General features: G+C 58.3%; 1 pseudogene across 1 annotated transcript; it reads right to left on the bottom strand.

The window, feature by feature from the left end:
- Positions 1 to 705: 705 nt before the first annotated feature.
- On the bottom strand, positions 706 to 5,792 carry LOC309668028 (glutathione S-transferase Mu 1 pseudogene; annotated as a pseudogene). The gene has a single exon. The product of its transcript is annotated as a glutathione S-transferase Mu 1 pseudogene (transcript).
- Between the last annotated feature and the right edge of the window lie 271 nt (positions 5,793 to 6,063).

Raw genomic sequence — 6,063 nt, 5'->3', positions numbered from 1 at the left:
TCCGTAATTGCAGCTCTTACCTACTGGGGATCTTAGTCTTCTTTGAGAGTTGGATAAAAACTATAAACTCTTTCTCAGAAAACTCCACATACACAGAGATACACAAACGTGTTCTTAGAAATCAGGGGTGATCATCTGACCCCAAGATTTCGAGCTGCTTTTCCATGTAGTCAGGAAGGATCCCGGGGCCGTGGCAGCAAAGCTGGCCCAGGCTTTCCCCTCCCAAGCTCATAAGCACCTCGGCTCTGCCGGCCATGCACTCCCTGGCTCCCCCCGAGAGCATCCCTGGACAGTGCCCCACCCCCACGCCCAGCCGCCAGTGCAGAAGCTGCAGCGGTGGTTGCGATGGCGCTGGTGACGGCAGTTGCTAAGGAGCCAGGAGGCTGGGTGGGGGAGGTGAGTGGGCAGCAGCCCAGCAGAGCTGCCCCTTATGCAGGTCTGAGCGCCTCGGGCCCTGGAAACGGTGCTCCCGGCTGGCTGCCATGGCAACTGGCAGGCTTGGGAAGCTATTCATTGGGGTCTGGACAGATTTCTCCAGCTCCCCCTGTTCTTTCTTCTCCCTAAGTGGCTGACTGCGGTGTGAACGGGTCTGCCGGATGCGGGCCAGGGGCACAGAGGGCAAAGGGCTGGTCACACACCCCACACGGCAGCCTCCCCGGGAGCCTGAGCGACCGGTGACGGGCCTGAGCCAGCTCCCAAGCAGAGGGCCAACCCCAGAAGCAGGATGCCCATCCCTCTTCCAGGGGCCCCGGCCCCCTCCTGCCGGGGACCGCTGGCTCCTGGCCCAAGGAGTCACCCTAGGAGGGAGACCTACCTGCTGTGCTCCAGGTGAGCCAGCGACCAGGTGGGATGGATCTCTTCCAGCAGGGCCACTCAGAAGATGCGGGGACCACGGAGGGTCAGGCTGACAGGAGGCGTCAAGAGATTGGGACTTGATGGCACTGGGTCTGATTTAAGCGAGACAAAGGGACAGATGAGGTCAGAGGTTAGTGAAGTACCGTGTCAGGCCACCAGTCACTGGTCTGGTTGTTGGGCCACTTAACACCACCATCACCCGAAGCACTGTCCAGTCATCCCCACTGGGTGGTGATTAAATGGTATGCCTCTCGCAGCTTGCTCTTGGAGGCTGCCTTCCGAGCGAGCCATCGTCCTCCTTTTGAGACAAGAGAGCTGGCCTTAGGGATGTCAAGCCACCTGCCCACGTCGTGCAGCCAGAAGGTAATAAAGCTGAGATTGGAACTGACGTCTGTCTGCCTGCAGATCCATCTCTTACTGATGTGCCAGCAGGTGGCAGAGGGACCAAGGCTGCGAGGCTATGACCTGTTCACCTCTCCAGACAAGGGCAGGCCCTCCGAGCTGGTCTGGGGTTCAGGGCCCTCGTGGCCAAAGTGCCCCCTCGCTGTGCATTGGTGACGTGTGGCTTTATTTTTATTTTTTATTTTTTTTAACAGAAAGAAACAGGTCCTCTTTTATAATTTTTTTTAAATTAATTGATTTATATATTTATTTTCTTTTGGCCGTGTTGGGTCTTCGTTTCTGTGCGAGGGCTCTCTCCAGTTGCGGCAAGTGGGGGCCACTCTTCATCGCAGTGCGCGGGCCTCTCACTATCGTGGCCTCTCTTGTTGCGGAGCACAGGCTCCAGACGCGCAGGCTCAGTAGTTGTGGCTCACGGGCCCAGTTGCTCCGCGGCATGTGGGATCTTCCCAGACCAGGGCTCGAACCCGTGTCCCCTGCATTGACAGGCAGATTCTCAACCACTGTGCCACCAGGGTAGCCCTGACGTGTGGCTTTAGACCAACAGTTACATTTCTCCTGAACCCCGGGATCTGCTGTGCGATCACTTGGCATCATTGTCTTTAAGACACGTGTCCAAGAGTCTGTGACCAGGTCTCTGGTGCCTGGCGGTGACTCCAGGAAGCTCCACAGGAAGAAGACCCTGGACAGGAGTCACTGGACCCCCCGCTGCCAGAACAACTGGGGCACCTGGAGGACGTCACCTGGTCTCTGCTCTCAGAAGCTTGGAGGGCAAAGCGAGGACGCTGGGCTGGCTGGGATCATGAGAGGAAGGGAACTAGCAGTTAGAAGCACCTACTACGCTCCAGGGATTCTAGTACATTTATTGTTGAATCTTTTTTTTTTTTTTTTCCTGCAGGTATGATTAAAGCTTTCCTGGGGTTCAGACAGGGCTGGGCCGGAACCACACCGGGAAGCAGGGCCTGCACACCAGGCCAGTTCCGGTCTCCAGGGCAGGGCTGGGAGCTCAGAGCGAGCTCTGTGGGCCAGGGTTCTGGCTGGGCTCCTCATAGCAGAAGCAACCATGGAAGGGAAGGGTCGTCTGGTTGTCTTTAGTGCAGGAGGGACAATGTGGGGCGGGGAGGAACTTTGCTGAAGAAAAGTGGGGACTGAAGCTTTAAAGGATAGATGAAAAGGGAGTTGGGAGGGAGATAAGGGGGCCAAGAAGGCATCTAGAGTGAATAGAAGGAGACAGAAAAAGACAGGTGGTTCCGGGTGCAGGGAGATCCAGCTGTTTTCCAGGGCACCATCTCCTGGTTACAGGGCACTACTTGTTGCCCCACATAGCAATCTTCAGAAACAGAGGGCCTGGGAGCAAGTGAGTGGACTTCATGTAGGCAGAGGTCTTCTCCAGGCCCTCAAAAGGGGAAATGAAGTCTTTCAGGTTTGGGAATTCATCCAGGCACTCGGGCTCGCGTGTGCAGCGCACATCAGGAGGTTATAGCCAGGACATCCACATAGGTGAGCTTGTTCCCTGCAAACCAAGGCCTCTTCCCCAGAAAACCCGAGAAGAGCCTCATCTTTTCAGGGGTCTCCTTCAGGTATGCAGGCTTCAGGTTCTCAAAGTCAGAGCTGTAGCAGATCCTGGCCATGTACAAGCGGACATCCACAACCTGGTTCTCCAATACGTCCACGCGAATCTTCTCTTGCTCTGTCTCGCCGCAGGTTGTGCTTGCGAAGGACGGCGTTGCTCTGGGTGAGCGCAGGAGCCACGTCAATTGAGTAGGGCAGATTGGGGAAGTCCAGGCCCAGCTTGGATTTTTCTCTCAGCCGCTGGCTTCTGTCACAGTCGGGAGCGTCCCCCATCGTGTACTTCTTCTCCTCGTGGTTCGGGCCTGTGTACTCTGGGAGCAGGCGGGCGGCGTGCACCAGCCCGCGGATGTCCCAGGAACCCGGGATCATGGGCGTGGTGCTGGTTTCTGTGCTCTGAGTGGAGGTGCTTCACAGGAGCTGGGCTGGAACTGTACTGTTGAATCTTCACTCGAACCCTTTAAGGTTGGTAGTGCTGCCCGTGTTATGGAGAGAGCTCAGAGAGGATGGCGATGTGACCCAGAGCAGCAGGACCTCAGCCCGGATTTAACTGCCTCCAAGTCTGTCAGCTTTCTGTTCTATTCTCTGACCTCCCACAAGCAGGGGCTGCTCCTCGGGCCTGTGGACGCCAGGGAGCCCCGATTCAGCCTCTTAGCTGGGAGCCTACATAGTCCTTCTTCCTCCTCAGGCCCCATCACCACACGGCAGATGGGCATCCTTCATCCTCCAGCTACTTTTATTTCTCTTTCCGTTCTTCTTACCCTCCTGGCTGCATCCAAGCAGGAGACCAGGAGGCACAGCCAACAAGCAGAAGCCAGAGCAAGGCTCTCACCCCATCCCCCTCTCCGACCACAGCAGAGGTGGAGACTGGGGTCCTCACCAAGCCTGAGTACAAAGGAGGGTCAGCGGGGAAGCCTGGAGACGGGGTCTCTGCCCCAAGCTGCAGGCTGTGCATCTCCAAACTTTCCTCCATATCTCTGCTTCCTTGGGAAGCCCTCACATCTGCAGGCCACGGCAGGATCTCAGGGTGTCCTCAGTACCCCTCTCTCGGGGATGGACGCCTTCTGTGCCAGAAGCTGACCAAGCTCAGCCTGTCTCTGGAGTCACGTCCCTTTTTGGAGTTATTTCTTAGGGGGAAGCTTGCAATCCTGGGAAGAGCTCAAGATTGGGGGTCAGAAGATACTTGTGCTGTTCCCACTTCTGCCTCCAACAAGCTGGGTGATCCTGAGTGTCTGGGCCTCGGCTTCCTCTCCTGTAGTCTCCGGACTCGCTGGCCCGTCCTAACACTCTGCACTATCCTCCGAGCTCTGCAGCTCCTCGGCCCCCTCCCAACCCAGCGATGCCTCCGCCCCCAGCAGCCAGGTGCCCCTGTCCTATGCAAACCTGCCAAAATGCAAAGCGTGCAAGGCATTTGGTTTGTTGGTGCTATGATTTCTTTTGAGGCAGGAAGTCGTATTTAAATTGTGCCCCAGTCAGCACAAAAGCCGGGAAGCTCGGGCCTTCTGCACAACGGATTATATAAAGCAGCTCAGCTCTCTTCTCTTTGTCCCTGCTCTTTCCCAGTCACTCAGTCAAGTAACCTGTATTAAGTGGACGTGTCTGCGAGGCTGGGTGCAGACGTGTGATCCAAGCCGACAAGGGCTCTCGGGAGGACTTGTGGTTCCCCAAGAATACGGCACAGACCGCGGAAGGACAAAGAGTTCCTCAGTGCCTCTGCTGTTTCCCGCACCAACGGTATTTGTCAATTTTACAGTGAGATCATGTTTTCTGTGCCCACCTCCTGCCTTCTCATCCAGGCAGGAGATCAGGCTTCTCTCTTGCCGGGGCCTCGCCTCCGGCCTGGATGGGCTGACCTAGTTCCCGCATCTCTGGCACCAGAGGCGAGGGTCTGAAGATGGTGATGTGCCGTCTGTGCCCGTCGAGGCAGATGACGGGACGCTGACGGAGCTGGCGTAGGCAGTGAGGTCGCCGGCCTCTCCGGAGGCCCCGGGCATCGGTGCTCCTCGCTGAGCCTCCCCGAGGGCAGGGGCTGCCCGTCTTCCCCGTGTGGTGCCGACGCCTCGGCACTCCATGCTGCGTCTCCAGAGCTCTGTGCACGCACCCAATGCTTGCACTCCTGCTTCTTCATTTAATCTTCTCGGCAACGCGGCGACGCAGGGTTATTACTGCTGCTTCCTCACAGATAAGGACCTGAGCTCAGAGAGGCTCATGAGCGCCCCAGGCCTCACAGCTGGACCGGCCGGGCCGAGCTGGGCTCACTGAGCTCTCCCGGCACCAGCTGCGCCCCGGGGAATCTCCCGGGGGAATCCGAGGGGCCCCAGCTCACTGCTCTCCTAAAACCGACACCACCTGCAGCCCCAGGGCAGGGGGCCCGGAGACCCCGAGCCCAAGCTCTCCCTGCACCTCCTCACACTGCACGGGAGACCAGGGCTCGGGGCATGAGAGCCGGGGGGGTCAGCAGGGAAGGAGGTGTGATGAAAGGGTGCCGCAGGGCGTGGCTTCCCTCCCCACCTGAGGACCACATCGATGGAACCTCTTCGGTGGGACAGAGTGTTTGAAACAGAGTGGGTGTTGAAGGGTTTGTTAGATTTGTTTTTCTTTTCCAGACAGAAATAAAAGAAAGTTTAATAAAACATTAGGACATTGGCCCAGGAGTCCCATGTAAAACCGAGGTAGGCATCTCAGGGTGGAACCGTCCTCTTTGGGTATCGGAGGCTGGCTGTGTGGGCAGGAGGGGGTGGCGGGAGCCTTCCCTGGAGAAAAGGAGGTCTGCTTGCACCACAGCTGCCCGAGGCCCCACGACCAGCCTCGAGGCGAGTCCGTGTGGCCGGGTGCCCGTCAGCTGGGTGCCAGGGCTCATAAAGAAGGGGTGCACGGGGCCCACCCTGGGAGTTTAGCCCAGAGTCAGGAGCTGTGGAGGAGGGATGTGGTCCACTCCGACAGCCCACGGGGTTCATAAAGGAGGGTCGGTCCAGCCACCTTGAGGCTGCACTGGCCACGTTGTCACTGAGAGACGAAGGCCGGGCAGCTTACAAGGAGGTGGTCGGGGGCAAAGAGAGGTGAGGAATGGGAAAGGCGGAAAAGAAGGGGAGCAGAGGTGGGGGCCGGACCCCAAGGATGGGGGAAGACGGGCAGGTGCCATGAAGGTTGGGCAGAGAAAGGAGCCGGAAACCGGGGGGCTGGGGGACCGTGAGCCCCGCCCCGCCTCCCGCGCTTGTGGCCCCGCCGGGCCTGCTTCCC

Source organism: Balaenoptera physalus (genome assembly GCF_965194825.1).
Source record: "Balaenoptera physalus genome assembly, chromosome: 10".
NCBI classification, from domain to species: domain Eukaryota; kingdom Metazoa; phylum Chordata; class Mammalia; order Artiodactyla; family Balaenopteridae; genus Balaenoptera; species Balaenoptera physalus.
The sequence above is the reverse complement of the archived record's forward strand: the minus strand, read 5'-3'. Positions and strand labels throughout refer to the sequence as shown.